The following is a 17,279-nucleotide window of genomic DNA, read 5'->3' on the forward strand; positions in this document are numbered from 1 at the left end:
TGAAATTTCCACAATAAATTATTATTATTAAATGAATCACCATACATTTATATATATTTATTTATCCACTATTTAAATATCTGTTTATTTATTTATTTATTTATTACATTGCTACATTCTCCCTCTGGTGATCTCTATATTAGAAGGGATCTCTTCAACTAAGATCACCATCAATATTTATTAATTTGAGTAATATTTCAATGCCATGTATCCTTATAAGTCTCAGTGGCCCACCCCAACTGGTCATATGTTAGGATTTGAGGTGGATGCCGTACCCTTTTTGAACGCTCCCTTGTTCTCCCTTCTTGTATTACATCAATATCACTGTGCTGTGACTGTGATTCAGATTCACAATCTAAAAATATATCTCCTTCTTCCCCCTCCTCCACATTGTCTTAGTGTGAGGTATCCCTAACACAAGGTTCTGAGTCATTGTCCGGTCTAGCCCTGTCAACCTCATTCTCATGTACAGGTTCAGGTTGTGGCTCAACATTTGACATTCTGATAACCTCATTAGAAGTAGTGTCAACATCTTTATAATAACAACCATAACCCGCATATTCTTCCTCTACCTCACTTTCTGTTTCATGTTTTGATGTTTCTCTACTCTCTTCTCTACTTTCCTTTGGACAACACTGTCCTCTCTACATCCGTCTAAGCGTACCTCTCTTCCTATAGGTTTCAGATGTTGTCTGTGATATGTAAGAATTATATCCCCTCCTGACTCAACAAACTTTTCAACTACTATGAAAGGATCTTCTTTCCATCTATTGGAAATTTTAAATTTTCTACTAACTCCGAGCTATCTCAACAATACCCTGTCTCCAGGAGCTAATGCCACATCTCTTATGTTCCTATCATAACGGGTTTTCTTTTTCTTTTCCAGTTTATTAGCAATTTGTGTTGCTAATTCATATGCTTGATCTAGCTCTTTACGCAGCTTCTCTACATCCTTAGTGTGAGAGATGGGTGATCTCTTAGTGGGAGTTAGCCCTAGACTGACATCTATGGGGAGTTTTTCTTTTTTTCCAAACATTAAATAGTAAGGTGAATGACCTGTTGTCTCATTTCTGGTACAATTGTATGCATGGACTCTTCCAATGCCACTTATCAAGAGGGTTCAATGTTCCCAACATGTTAAGTAAAGTTCTATTGAATCTTTCTGGCTGTGGATTTCCTTGTGGGTGATATGGGGTGGTTCGAGACTTTACAACCCCACAACAGTTACACAGTTCTTCAATTTACTCTCATACTCCCTTCCCTGATCTGTTGGGTAATCCACAGTGGATGAAAAATTTCTCCCACAAAGTATTTGCCACTGTTATTGCTTTCTGATTAAGTGTTACATATGCTTGCACGTAGCGAGTGAAATAGTCTATTACGACTAATATATGACATTTCTTTTCTGGTTCTACCTCTAAAGTCAAATAGTCCATACAGACTAAGTCCATAGGCCCATTACTACGGACAGTAACTAATGGTGCCCCTTTTGTTGGAAGAGTTTTCCGTGCAATACAATTTCCACATGTTTTGCAATAGTTTTCAACATCCCTTTCTACTCCAGGCAAATAAAACCTGTCTGTTACCAATCCTGCGGTTTTTTTCACTCCCTAAATGACCATGTTTGTCATGTAAGGCTTGCAGCACCATTTCTCTGAATTCCTTAGTTAGTACTAGTTGGTATCCTTCTCGCTCTCTGAACTTCTGCTTTTGCCTATAGAGCAACCCATCTTTCATAATCAATTTTTGTTGTCAATATAGCAGATAAAACAAAAAAAAAACATGGGGCCTTAATTGAACAGAAGAAATTGCTGCTTTCCCAGTGGTAATTGGTTTATAAACCCCTCATATTCAGCAAAACAAAGAAAAACAATAGGAACGCGCTAATTTAATCTGTAGTAGATTTTATTAAATTGTTATTTCTTAAAACAGAAGTTAATACCGGACAGTATCAATAAAATTCACTCACATTTAGTAAAACAGATATATATTACACACACCTATAGAGACAATGGCGGTCATTCCGAGTTGTTCGCTCGATAATTTTCTTCGCATCGCAGCGATTTTCCGCTAATTGCACATGCACAATGTTCGCACTGCACCAAGTAAATTTGCTAAGAAGTTTGGAATTTTACTCACGACATTGCAAGGTTTTTTCTTCGTTCTGGTGATCGTAATGTGATTGAAAGGAAGTGGGTGTTTCTGGGCGGAAACTGGCCGTTTTATGGGAGTGTGTGAAAAAACGCTACAGTTTCTGGGAAAAACGCGGGAGTGGCTGGAGAAACGGAGGAGTGTCTGGGCGAATGCTGGGTGTGTTTGTGATGTCAAACCAGGAACGACAAGCACTGAACTGATCGCACTGGAAGAGTAAGTCTCGAGCTACTCAGAAACTGCACAGAGAAATCTTTTCGCAATATTGCAAATCTTTCGTTCGCAATTTTGATAAGCTAAGATTCACTCCCAGTAGGCAGCGGCTTAGCGTGTGCAATGCTGCTAAAAGCAGCTTGCGAGCGAACAACTCGGAATGAGGGCCAATGACCTAAAAAACTGTAATATAACTGCAAACCAAGTCTCTGTATAATGTCCTTAAGTGATACTTTGTATTATGGCAACACACTTGCTATTCAGTCCACATATCCAATGTAGCAAATAAAGCATACACATGAAAGCTCCTTTCTTTATAATTGGTAGTAGCCTGTTACCTTGATAATGCAATTAGTAGATTTTTGTTAGCTTGGCTGCCAAGTTAGTTTGATAATAAGCAATCATGCATGGCCATGCAAAAATAATGTCTAACTTTGTCCGGAGCTATTATCAGCAGGTAATATATCACAGCATGTTTGTAGCTCAGTCAGCAAACCTATTACACCACAACTGGATGATTACCCTCCCGGCTGCAGCTCTCTTATTCAGCCTTATCTGGAGTCCGTAGATCACCTCAATGCCAACGATGTTCCTCCCGGCTGCTAGTTCACCATCAGCCCTATAAGGAGTATAAGGTCACTTTTCCTTCTCTATACAGAGGTAGAGGGGCGCTCAGTATATGGCAGCTGCCGGGATGCCGATCCGATGCTGTGTATACCTTAATTCCGATTACCATAGGAAAAGATGGCACTCCACAGACTTCTCTTTGAAGATGATTTTTATTACCACCATCAGGGGTGTCTCTAGAGAGGAGGGGACCCGTGTGCGGACTCCGTAGCCGTCGCACCAATGCTAGCGCTCTGAGCACTGTAGACTCTGCCAGAGTCTAAAGCGCATGCGCAGGACTCTGAAAAATGGCCGCTGCACCATTTTTTCGGAGTCCTGCGCATGCACTGTAGACTCTGGCACTGTGCCAGAGTCTCTAGTCGTCAGTGCGCTAGCAGCGGCGCGACGGCTACGGTAGAGGAGGGGGCCCACACATGGTCAGCGATGGACTCCGGAAAGGTAAGTATAGGAGAAATGGGTGCAGTGTGTGCGGTGTGGGCCCCCCTGGAAACACACACTGCACCCAGTATAGAAACACCAATGACCACTGTATATATGTATATATATATATATATATATATATATATATATATATATATATATATATAAAGAACCAGCACATCCAAATTCTTAAATGCAAAAAAAGAAAAGAACACTTTATAGTATTTTCAGCAGCAAATAGACATGAAGTGCAAGTGCGATGACCAGTCAAAAGATGCAAGAAATAGTACTCTTCGTAGCTTCACTGGCAGAATACATCTACATCATAGCCAGCCCTGGTCAACCATAAGCTCCGGTCAACAGCTGTTTCGGTGCACGTGGTGCACCTTCCTCATGGACACAAACAAACATACACGGAGACACCATTATACCTGCATACTTACCGGGGCCGGGACCTATGTCATGTAACCATGGGAACCCGGCACAGCCGGATGTTCGTAAGCGGAACTGCCGTTAAGTTGCAAAGGAGATGAAACGTCTCCATAGTAACGCATCTGGTTGCCACAGGAACAGGCATACAGCCTCTAACACACTAAGATCGCGTGATGAGACTGCACAATCCTGGTCCCCGGGTTTCCATGGTTACGTGACATAGGTCCCAGCCCCGCACTTCCTGACATGCCAGCGGAGACAGAAGATGGCCAGCGCATGCTGTACAACACAAGTGGTGGGGATATAAGGTGAGGTGAGTACCTGTTTGTATTTTCATATATCCTGATGAAAATTCTCATGAATTGAATTGAAATGTTGATATTGATCCGCAGTCTAGTTGTGTTTCTTTCATCCTGCCGTGAGTGCCGCTCCTCAATGTTCCATATTGCTAGCGCTTCTTGTGAGGGCACCGGGCACAGCTATTTTTAGTTTCATGGGGGTGCCAAATACCTTTTCTATTGTATCTGGGAACAATTCCTTTTGCAGGGATCGAACCTTATTAAGGCACCACTACATTACAACATTTGGATTTGTTTATGGACCTATATTCAGGAATCATTGTGCTTTATCATGGGCCATTGTTTTTAACACTGTTTGTTTCTATTGCATTGAGAGTCTTTATTACAAGACAGTGATGTTTGAACTATTTGTCCCTCATTATCACATTATGGTGGAATCAAATGTACAAGATACTGAACAATTGAATCCATTGCTAATTCCCTTCCAGGAATATTTCAGCTACTCTGAAACTGATGCTGAGGTAATTTTACATAAAGATAAACTATTTGAACAAGTAGTAGCCTCATCTCCAGATTGCATTTATAAAGATCTTTTACGGTTGAAGAAAAAAGAGGTAGACTATAATGTACATGCCATCTCTTTAAGTGATTATTTTCGCTCTAAAAAGAGCCCACGCAGTTTCAGGGTTCGTAACTGCCCTACCATTGGCAGATTCGACCCTGCATTCTGCCGCAAATTGGTCTCCATCTTGAACAAATGTTCATCTGACCTGATGCTTCTAGTGCAGTACAAATTGTCAGTTCCGCACTAGCAATACACTATAAAGCCACACATATATAAATAAATCAATATGTAACCAATATGAATAATGCTAATATCTAAACCTTTAGACAGCACTTTATTATTGGTGGTGCTCCCAAAAGACTTTTGTAGATTAACTACAAGTATATTGGGAAAGAAAAGAGAAAAGAATTCCTTTTTGGGAGCACTCTTAATTACAAAATAATTGCTAACTATAAATCAAAACAATGTATATAATGAGTTATGTAATGATGGATCATCTAAAACAGAGGTTCTCAAACTCGGTCCTCGGGGGCCCACACAGTGCATGTTTTGCAGGTCTCCTCACAGAATCACAAGTGAAATAATTAGCTCCACCTGTGGACCTCTTAAAATGTGTCAGTGAGTAATTAATACACCTGTGCACCTGCTGGGTTACCTGCAAAACATGCACTGTGTGTGCCCCCAAGGACCGAGTTTGAGAACCTCTGATCTAAAACGTAACATTTATTCTGTTCCTTTAAAATATCGACCTATGCGGTAAAAAAAACTTTAAAATCTCTATCTTATTGACTGATTTGAATTCAAAAGAAGAGATAGGAAAAAGGTGAAATATAGATTAAGATTGTGAGTGAGCAACATTTGTTGCTCCACCAGTGTTTTAGGTGAAAATATAGATGATCATTTTGGTGATATCCACAGTACTCAGTATTCCTAAGTGGTCTCCCATCAGAGTACTGACCAGGCCTATCCTATCAGCTTCCGAGATTGAAGATCGGGCTAATTTCAGGATAGTCTAACCTTGGACAATAAAGATGATATATGAAGGAAGAGAAAACCCACTTCTGCTGTCTGTACTCTGGAGGTCATTCCGAGTTGTTCGCTCGCAAGGCGATTTTAGCAGATTTGCTCATGCTAAGCCGCCGCCTACTGGGAGTGAATCTTAGCTTCTTAAAATTGCGAACGATGTATTCGCAATATTGCGATTACAAACTTCTTAGCAGTTTCAGAGTAGCTTCAGACTTACTCTGCCAGTGCGATCAGTTCAGTGCTTGTCATTCCTGGTTTGACGTCACAAACACACCCAGCGTTCGCCCAGACACTCCTCCGTTTCTCCAGCCACTCCCGCGTTTTTTCCGGAAACGGTAGCGTTTTTTCCCACACGCCCATAAAACGGCCTGTTTCCGCCCAGAAACACCCATTTCCTGTCAATCACACTACGATCGCCTGAGCGATGAAAAAGCTGTGAGTAAAAATACTATCTTCATAGCAAATTTACTTGGCGCAGTCGCAGTGCGGGCATTGTGCATGCGCACTAAGCGGTAAATCGCTGCGATGCGAAGAAATTTACAGAGCGAACGACTCGGAATGAGGGCCTCTGCCTGCTACGTATCAATGGGTGAATGAGCCCCAGGCTTTTCCAGATGAGCGAGTGTTGGAAAAAAGAACCATAACCAATAAAATGGTGGAATAAGGTTCACTGTATATTGAGATAGTATTCCACTTTCAGTATGGGAAGAAAGAAAGAGGACACTTCTGCTTTCTGTTGTGACAGCAAATTGTACGCTGAAAAGGGCGAGGCTCTTACCAGCACTGCTGTCAGCCAGATGAGAGAGTAATAGAAAGTTATAAAGTGACACACACTGGTTAAAGATACCTTTTGAGATAATTAATGCTTAATTAATGCTTAATTGCTTAATTAATCATCAAAGGTTGATATTTTACAGGAACAGAATAAATGTTACATTTTAGATGATCCATCTTTACATAACTTATTATATACATTGTTTTGATTTATAGTTAGCAATTATTTTGTAATTAAGAGTGCTCCCAAAAGGAATTATTTTGTCTTTTCTTTCCCAATATACCTGAGGCTTCTAGTAACTGAATATTCTAATAGAGAGGTTGTGTCCCACAAACAGAAAATTACAGCTTTGGAGATCACCCATCTTCCCATTCTTACTGCTGATGGTGTCAGTGACTGGATTGCAAAATTGAATAATCAGCTCACCAACTATAAACGAGACTTGATCAAATTTAAAAGAGAAAAAATTGTGAAAGCAGAAAAAGATTATGAAAACCATCAGGTTTACAAATGTCTATCTGGCGGCACTACAGAAGAGCATAAACGTCCATTCTTTTGGAGGTGTAGGTACCCTAAAACGGATTTTGACATGGCTACATCAGCTGATAGTAGCTCTGCTAGTGATCGGGAAGCATCTAATAGATGCCATAATGCACCATCCATCCCTTTAGGGATGGTAACTCGTACCAAAGGTACCCCAAAAGAGGATTCACCAGGAGAGGGGGCCAGTACAATCGTGACCGCTCGTGGAAAAAAGCAGCCCGCAAAAACAAGAAGAGTTAATCTGTAACCTCTCCAGTCATGACCTTTCTGTTAGTGAAATGAGTGTCCTTTCAAAGGAACTTTCTTTTGTCCCCACTAATTCTTTTGATACTTTAAGGAGGCAGGTCGAAAAAAGCCAACTGCATCGGAAACTAAAACTCAAAGAATTTTTCAACAACAGGGACCAGCATGATCCCTACAGATAGACCTGAGAAACTCAAACAATTTAAGAAGCCATGATCATTTGAGCCTCTATCAAATAATTCCAGCATTAAGACATTTATCCGTATTCTTGATCATGAAGTCACTGATGTAGCTGATACTGCTTGCCCTAATAGCAATAAACTAACTAGATCAGAGACGCACTCAAATCACTATCCAATAATGAATGTCTCATAATCCGTCCTGCTGATAAAGTAGGAGCAATAGTGCTGCAAGACCTCCAGGATTGCCAACTGGAAATCACAAAACAACTTGATGAACCAGGTATTTATAATAAATTGAGGGGTAACCACAGCAACACTGTTTACTAAAGAACTTAAAGAGGTATTGATTCATGTAAGAGATGCTGCTTTTATTACAGAAGAGATTTTTAACATTCCTGAGTTCCCAGTGGCACCTATATTATATACACTGCCAAATAGCCATAAGGTCATTAATCCACCACCCAGCCACCCCATTATTGCAGCGAGGGGTTCCTTGTTTCAGCCAACAGCGGTACTACTTGACTCCATCTTACAGCCCCTTATACAAGAGCAACCATATTTTTTGATGGACACTACAATGCTCTTGAATAAGCTCAAAAATCTGGTCCAGATTCCATCTAACTTGTGGCTGGTTACCATGGATGTATCCAATCTCTATACGATCATTCCTCATCAGGAGGGGCTTCCCGCTGTTTGGAGATTTTTGGATCATCATAGCTCCCTCACAGTGGCTCATATTGAAATCCTGCTATCTCTATTGGAACTCACGCTCACCCACAATTTTTTCTTGCATGATGGTAAATTTTTCCTTCAGAACAAGGGTTGTGCGATGGGTTCCGTGGTCGCACCTACATTTGCGAATATTTACATGTTCAATGTAACATAGTAACATAGTATCTAAGGTTGAAAAAAGACAATTGTCCATCGGGGTCAACCTATTTGTGGTCTCCTATGCACGATTATTTTGTATAAAATTTTGACTGAAGTTGCTGACTGCCGATCCGATTAACCCCTCTTTTTATAATAACCATAGTGCGTGACTATGCCCCGTAACCCTGGATATGTGGGACAAGACTTATTTTTAAATGATCCAGCCATTGCCATCAATGTGTTCTTTTACACAAGATATATTAATGATTTAGTTATGTTATGGAATGGCCCTCAAGATTTACTCATCGACTTACTAGAAAAACACAACTCTTCATTGAGTCCTGTTAAACTGTCATACAAATTCTATCAAAGAACCATTGACTTCCTGGATGTTAAGATTACCGTTGCCATTTCAGCAATTACCACCATGGTATTCACCAAGAGTACGGATCGTAACACCTTTCTTCATTGGAGAAGTTGTCATCCTAAAAGCCTTAAATATGGGTTACCATATTCCCAGATGATAAGGATTATGAGAACTAATAGAGACCCTATTACATTTACAGCTTCCCTTCAGATTGATGAATTTATCACTAAATTCCTTTGTCGAGGGTATAACTTGAAAAATCTTTTGACTTCCAGGGACAAAGTGTTTTCTATGGATAGAACCATTCTGCTAAACAAAAAGGTGCATCATTATTCCAGATCAAGAATACCTTGGGTGAATCAGTTTAATACACTTTCCGATCATATTAACAGCATTTCTAAAAAGAACTGGAATATAGTACAATCCGATCCTGATTTGCCTTTGAAAGATGTAGATATTATGCTATGTTACAAGTGGGCTCGCAATTTTCGAGACATATTAGTTAAAACTGATATCTCCAACAGAGGAAATATTCCTACCGCTAGTAGTTTCTTGTCATATAAGAAACCTGGATGCTTTAAGTGTTCTTGCACCACCTGTCAATTTTTGATCGCTAGAGATTCCTTCTTCCATCCAAGGCTTGGGACCAGGTTTTCAATTAAGCATCATCTGACCTGTGAATCTACTTACATAGTCTACCAGATAATCTGCCCCTGTGGTCTATCATACTGTATGTGGGAAAAATGAACAGAACATTTAAAGAACGTATGACTGCCTACCGCTCAGCCATAAGATCAGCTCTTGCTAATGGAAGTGGTGAGCAACCATTAGCCCGCCACTTCCTAGAAGCTAGACACAATCTAGCAAGTATAAAATATCGCATGATAAACCATATTGCCCCTTCATTATGTGGCGGGGATTGCTGAGCTGCACAATTAAGATGTGAAGCAAGGTGGATTCAACGTCTGGATACAGTAAGCCCCACGGGCCTAAATGATATGATGCCGCTATCTTGCTCTGTCTAAACTCTGCCTCTGTTTTCTTCTTTCTTTTCTTAATTTTTTTTCTTTAATATACTACAGTTATCAGTCTGCTTTAGCGATTAGTGGACTTGTTCTAATGTTCTGTGGACTTTATGCTTCATTGTTCTCATATGTATTACCTAGTTTTTTATCGCTTCACTGTCTCTCCATATTTCTCTGTCTCTTAGCGTCTGTGTTGTTGTACACACTGGGTTCCTATGGTGATGGTTTGTTTTGACGTGTATCGCGTCTCCTGCGCGATGACTTCATTAGCGCTGGCCACGGCCGGGAGGCAGAAGATGGCCAGTGCACGCTGTATGGCGCAAGTGGTAGGGGATATAAGGTGAGTGTACCTGTTTGTATTTTCATGCATCCTGATGAAAAATTCTCATGAATTAAAACGTCAATATTGATCCACTGTCTAGTTGTGTTTCTTTCATCCTGCTGTGAGTGCCGCACCTCACTCTGTTCTATATATATATATTTATTAGAGATGTGCACCGGACATTTTTCGGGTTTTGTGTTTTGGTTTTGGATTCGGTTCCGCGGCCGTGTTTTGGATTCGGACGCGTTTTGGCCAAACCTCCCTGAAATTTTTTTGTCGGATTCGGGTGTGTTTTGGATTCGGGTGTTTTTTTTTTCAAAAACCTCTCAAAAACAGCTTAAATCATAGAATTTGGGGGTCATTTTGATCCTATAGTATTATTAACCTCAATAACCACAATTTCCACTCATTTCCAGTCTATTCTGAACACCTCACAATACTATTTTTAGTCCTAAAATTTGCACCGAGGTCGCTGGATGACTAAGCAAAGAGACCCAAGAGGGCGGCACAAACACCTGGCCCATCTAGGAGTGGCACTGCAGTGTCAGACAGGATGGCACTTAAAAAAATTGGCCCCAAACAGCACATCATGCAAAGAAAAGAGAAAAAGAGGTGCACTGTGGTCACTGGACGGCTAAGCTAAGCGACACAAACACCTCAATATCACAGGAATTATTTGTTCTAATCAATGGTATTATTGGTCCTAATCACTGGAAGAAAATGACAAAATCACTGGAATTATTCGTTCTAATCAATGGTATTATTGGTCCAAATCACTGGAAGAAAATGACAAAATCACTGGAATTATTCGTTCTAATCAATGGTATTATTGGTCCAAATCACTGGAAGAAAATGACAAAATCACTGGAATTATTCGTTCTAATCAATGGTATTATTGGAATTGAGAAACCGGTGTTTGAGAACGTTTGTTCTCTTTCCCTTACAAAGGAACAAACCACTTTCCAAGAAGACTGACATTTTGGGGATTATGGAGACATAATGTTTTTGAATATAAATCCTAAAGCAGGTGGTGTATTAGAGCAAAAGAGTGCAAGAGACCAGCCATGCAGTTTCTGAAATATTATGACAAAATGTTACTGTATTTCATAAGCACTCATTCCTAACTCTGCTATGTACTGTTTGGTGTACTGTATCTGGCTTCCATGAGGTAGTTGTCCATTATTTCAGCTTCCATTGACCTTTTTCAAAGCGGTAGAAGTTATCGATTCTTTTTTTTTATTTTTATTTTCCCCTATTTTTAATTTTCTCCTGCATAGCTCAGTAAAATGTTGCAATGTTAAGTATTGACTTGTGCCTTCTGGGGGTCCACTTCTTCACCAAACCCAGCCAAATCTCATCCTGATTCCTAACCCTCTGTTCCACGTTCTCTATGTACCCCATCTGTGTCACCCATGTCTGTCTACCCCTCCCCTTTAGATTGTAAACTCTCACGAGCAGGGCACCCTTCCCTCATGTGCTTATATACTGTTGGTCATCAAAATGCTGCACTGTAATACTATATATACTGCTCACAAAAATGCCACACAGATATGGAATGGATACTTGCAGTGACACAGAGCTGCAAGATACAGAAATGGCCTACTGTACAACTATATACTGTTAGTCACCAAAATGCTGCACTGTAATACTATATATACTGTTCACAAAAATTCAGCACAGATATGGAATGGATACTTGCAGTGACACAGAGCTGCAAGATACAGCAATGGCCTACTGTACAACTATATACTGTTAGTCACCAAAATGCTGCACTGTAATACTATATATACTGCTCACAAAAATGTTGCACAGATATGGAATGGATACTTGCAGTGACACAGAGCTGCAAGATACAGCAATGACCTACTGTACTGTACTACTATAATTATTATATACTGGAGGTCCCCAGTCCCCACACTGCAGCACACTGATCAGATATTTGCAGCACACGGAGCACAGATATGGAGCGTTTTCAGGCAGAAAACGTAGATATTTTCAGCACACTGAGCACAGATTATTTGCAGCACACTGAGCACAGATATTTGCAGTACACTGAGCACAGATTACGGAGCTTTTCAGGGAGAGAACGCTGCCATGTCCTCTCAGTTTAATCTCCAATGCACGAATGAAAATGACGGCGATGCGCGGCTCCTTATATGGAATACGAATCTCGCGAGAATCCGACAGCGGGATGATGACGTTCGGGCGCGTTCTGGTTAACCGAGCAAGGCGGGAAGATCCGAGGCTGCTTCGGACCCGTGTAAAATAGGTGAAGTTCAGGGGGGTTCGGATCCCGAGGAAACGAACCCGCTCATCTCTAATATATATATATATATATATATATATATACACGGGCTGATCCGGCACTCAGTATCAATGAGGTCTCATAAAGTTTCTTGCTCTGGTGCCCTCCCTGGGTCTGTGACCCTGTAATAGCTTGCAAATGAACGGGCGGCATGCTCCAAGCTTTTTCAAATTTCCATAGCGTCCTTTATGGAATAAAGGACGCTATGGAAATTTGAAAAAGCCTGGAGAGTGCCGCCCGTTCATTTGCAAGCTATATATATATAAATATATATATATATATATATATATATATATATATATATATATAATGCAACAGTCCCCGGCACTCAAAGCAACAAACAGCAACAGCCACGGTGCCCTCCTCAACAGGTATTAATGTAGATGGCAGTAGAGGCGGCACTCTCTGGACTTGTAACCACAAACAGACACTGTACCACCACGTACAGTACGTGGTGGTACAGTGTCTGTTTGTGGTTACAAGACCAGAGAGTGCCGCCTCTACTGCCATCTACATATATATATATATATATATATATATTCATTTATTTATTGTTGTACAAAATACAGATGAGTCAAAACAAACACTGGGCCAAAAGAGCGAAGGACACGGAAGTATATACATTGTGATAGATGCATAATCATTAATACATATAAGTAACAAAGTTATAACACCAAGTATTTAATGCTTAAACAAGATACAATGTCAAGATATACAGGGACCATTACAGTATGCTGATGATTAAGATGTTAGCACTATGGGGGAGTCATCTGCACAACATACCATGTTGTGGCATAAAATCTATTTCTAATATGTCACTGGTGTGGTTCTGAAACAAAAACCATATAGCTTTCCCAAGACTAAAAAATTACACATGCAGATTCTCATTTAATAGTTGGGGGTGACTTCAACATTTTAGCTTCCTCAACCATGGATAGACAATCTTCTTCACATACTCTCTTCCATTCATATCCTATATAAACCCCTTTTATATCACAACAATTGCGTTTAGCGAATACATGGAGGGTGCTACATCCCATTGAAAAACAATATACTTATCTTTCTGCTTATTTACAGGTATCCGATTCAATTCTCCCTAGTGTGAGCAATGCCCATATTAAATCTATTACTTTATCAGATCATGCACTTACAGTATATGGGTCACATTACCCCTCAAATTTTCACAAAGTTCCTATAAAATGTGTCTCTTTCCAACAAATTTATCTGATTCTCGTCAATTTCATAATATGTTGGTGTCCACTTGAGATGACTTTGTGTTCACCAACCAGGAGCATATTACTGATCCACTGCTTTTTTGGCAAACCTCCAAATCTGTTCTCTGGGGTGAAATGTTCTCCTTTGTGAAACAGCATAACAAAAGACTTTCAGAGTTGTACAAGCCATCTTCAGAGGCCCTTACAGTAGTATACCAGGCATATAAATCCTCCCCTTCCTCCCCTCACCTTAAATCAGTTTATCTCCAACGTAAAGCTCAATTTGATGCTTTTACCCAAACTGCCGAAAACATACAGCATGTAGTAACTATAGATTTTACAAGTTAGGTAATAAGTCTGGAAAATTACTTTCCACTCTTCTCCATAGTGAGAGAAGTTCTACAATTGTTACAGCTCTCAAAACATCAGCTGGAACAAGGGTTACCATCAGGAAAGAGGTATTGGAGGTATTCAACCTTTTCTATGAAACATTGTATTGCCAGGATTCATTGAACACTGAGAATAAATCAACATTTTTAAAGCATATTACACTTCCCCAAATATCAACAGACCAGACAGAGGCACTCATTGCACCCATTATCTGCACTGAACTTCCTATCTTTTCCCCTCAGCCTCTCCACCTCTCTACAGAACTTTAAACGGGCTCTTAAGACCCACTTCTTTACCAAACCCAGCCAAATCTCATCCTAACCCTCTGTCCCACGCTCAGTCTACCCCATCTGTGTCACCCCTGGCTGTCTGCCCCTACCCTTTAGAATGTAAGCTCTCATGAGTAGGGCCCTCTTCCCTAATGTGCTTATCCTTTTCTTACTGTAATAATCCTCAACTGCCCAAATCCTGCAGTTTTTGGCCACCTTGATACTTATCTCAGTATTGTCTACTGATGTAGTTATGTTTAGTTACCCTGTACTTGTCCTATATTGTCTTCAACTGTAAGTCACTGTTTTTCTGTTTTGATTATGTGCATATGTACTCTGTAATTGGGCGCTGCAGAACCATTGTGGCAACATATAAATAAAGGATAATAATAATAATAATAATAATAATAATAATAATAAAGTCATTAAGGGGGGAATTCAATTACCCATGTTTAAATACCATGAGTGAAATAGGGAGGTAGCCTTGGGCTTTAATGCTTATTTCTATTCAATTGCACCTAATTTTTTTACTTGAGCACCTTGTGTAACATTAGTTAACTTGTGCATTAACATGGGTTCATGGATTCATGTGTTAACAGGGTTGCGGCACCTGTTAACACGCTAATTATAGGGGATTTTTTTTCACCTCTGTTCAGATGCAGAAAAAAAATCCCTGATAAGTGCTGCCAGTGTGGGGCTAATTGAATAGCCCCGGGGAATCAATTGATATGCAGTAAATTACCACGGCTAACTGAATTCCCTCCTAAGTCTCTCTCAATGGGTAAGGCTTTGGGGCACGCATCGTTAGCCTGTAAAATATGGTAGTATTTACAGCTAAGTGTTACGAAGAGGCTGGTGATCTTGGTAGGAGTTCCGTCACTTTGATGTTCTTTGGGCCAACTGTGTGGTGACACTGGTGATCTTCGCTTAGTGTTTTGTCACTTGATGGTCTTCAGGCAATGACCCCTGTATACCCAAGGTTGAGACTCATAAAACAGCGCACAGCATATCTTCTTGCCTATAGGAGGCGCCTTTATGCGTCTACCGGTACTGGGATGCCCACCAAGACTTATGCCACTGGCGGTAGTATGAGCTCAACCCCAAAGTGACCTGAATCAGAGCCGGCTGGAACAGGTACCCTAAGATGACTAAGTGGGAGAATGGAACTAATAGGGAGAAGGGAAGGCAAACTATGGCTAGATAACTGAGACTGACATACAGTGGACAGTTGGGACCGACAGGTCTAGGGGAGATAAAACTAAAGAAGGTTAACACAAATAATATCCCTAACTGGCAATAACCTCAGGACTGGGAAGAATAAGATAATGGCGGATAACTAATGCCTAACTAAATTCGTAAACAAGGCTGGAAATATTGGGATGGAGAATGGAGCAGACTCTGACCAAAGGTGCTGAATGAACTGAAATGGAAACTTGGAACACTGTGATGAGGGCTTCCACAGCAACCTGGATCTATGACCAGCACAGAGAAATGAGCAGAGTGGGAAAATAAAGGGCTCCCCTACCAATCACAGCCCCAGCACAGACCAGCCCCCTCCTAATGAACAACTAGGTGCAGCTGACCCGCTGCACATCCACAGCCCTCCTGCTGCCAGCGTCCCTGGTTGCTAGGGAGCTGGCGGGCAAGGAGAGCGGAAGTTCGGGCAGTGTCTGGTCGCCTAGCAACCAGATGCCGGAGCCGCGCGCTGTGCTCTGTAACACTAAGGGTCTGAATCATATTTGTAAGGTATTGCACAGCTGCATAAAAGAGGCTGTGCAATATTGACAAATTAAAATGCAAAGGCAGCAGGAAGTGTCTGTTGAAGATAGACACCTTCTGCATGCATTTGCGAGGATCCAAGAGTTGCGTCTGGACACGCAGACTCATATCACCATCTCAACCATCTCGACCATCAGTTTACTTAGGTTGGCCATCGGATCCAGACACCCAGGTTCAGGAAGTATGCCTCTGATGACGCAGACCCTGGATATGTCATGCCCTCAAAATGGAGTGACTTGACCCCATTTTGAAGAATGGTGCTGGGAGCCTCCCACACTCCCCATACTATCGTGTTTGTATTTAAACCATCAGGTTGATGTACAAATATGAATCAGGCCCTAAGATTGAAGAACCTCTAACTTCTCCTTCAGTCAACTCCATTTGACTCACTCCTGCTGTTTTAAACTTATTGCCACCCAGAACTTTCAGACTCCTACAGACAGGGCCGGTGCAAGGATTCTCAGCATCCTAGGCAAAACTTCAGCCTACTGCCCCCAACTACCACCAATACCCACTACCTAGCCTTTGAAATGGAGTGTGAATTACAGCTTCCACAGCCACTACTTGCATTAGTACAACAAGGATGAACCTTTCAGAAAACATTCTTAATTTTGGGCTCCCCCGAAGATCCTGACGCCATAGAGCTGCCAAATGGTAAAGCTGACTTTGCCTACAGACCCATCTCACTACTTAATGTATATTATAAATTACTCACAAATATTTTAACAGAATGTTTGATGTATATTCGCGTTGGGATTGTTTTGTATATTCGCGTTGGGATTGTTTTGCCGGCGGTAGGGATCCCGGAGGTGAGCATACCGACCCCGGTGTTCTGGCTGCTAGAATACTGGGGGGGGGGTCTGATGCACAGAATCCCTTGCATGCTCGCTGCACTTGCCACACAGCGGGCTTGGTGGATCGCTGCACAAGCCACAGGTTCTATCCCAACTCTATGGGTGTCATGGACACCCACAAGTGGGAAAAGACCCTGTGTGTCGGCATGCCAATCGTCAGCATTTTCAGCGTTCGCAATCCAGGTGACAGCATCCTGACCACCGGTCAAGTGACCGCATCCCGTATATCCTACCTGATGTTGTTGAGACATCAAACCAGATTTATCTGGCAATACGATTCAGTTGCTAATTTTAAGATCTTACGTATTCATCAATCTGTGACTTCCTCTGGCATGTCTGATCTCATCATGACTTTATCCCAAGACTCTGAAAAAGTATTTGATCTCGTAACATGGAACCATTTATTTG

General features: G+C 41.1%; 1 protein-coding gene across 4 annotated transcripts in view; it reads left to right on the forward strand.

Moving 5' to 3' along the window:
• Positions 1–3,980: 3,980 nt before the first annotated feature.
• LOC134943360 (uncharacterized) overlaps positions 3,981–17,279 on the forward strand; it is a 110,146-nt gene continuing 96,847 nt past the window's right edge. The window contains exons 1-2 of one of the 4 annotated variants that reach the window (XM_063932248.1): positions 3,981–4,156; positions 9,924–10,078. The gene's annotated coding sequence lies outside the window, so the exon portion shown is untranslated. The remainder of the gene's footprint in view (positions 4,157–9,923; positions 10,079–17,279) is intronic. The other 3 variants (XM_063932249.1, XM_063932250.1, XM_063932251.1) reach the window with 3 other exon arrangements.

The sequence above is a fragment of the Pseudophryne corroboree genome, chromosome 7 (assembly GCF_028390025.1).
Source record: "Pseudophryne corroboree isolate aPseCor3 chromosome 7, aPseCor3.hap2, whole genome shotgun sequence".
NCBI lineage: Eukaryota > Metazoa > Chordata > Amphibia > Anura > Myobatrachidae > Pseudophryne > Pseudophryne corroboree.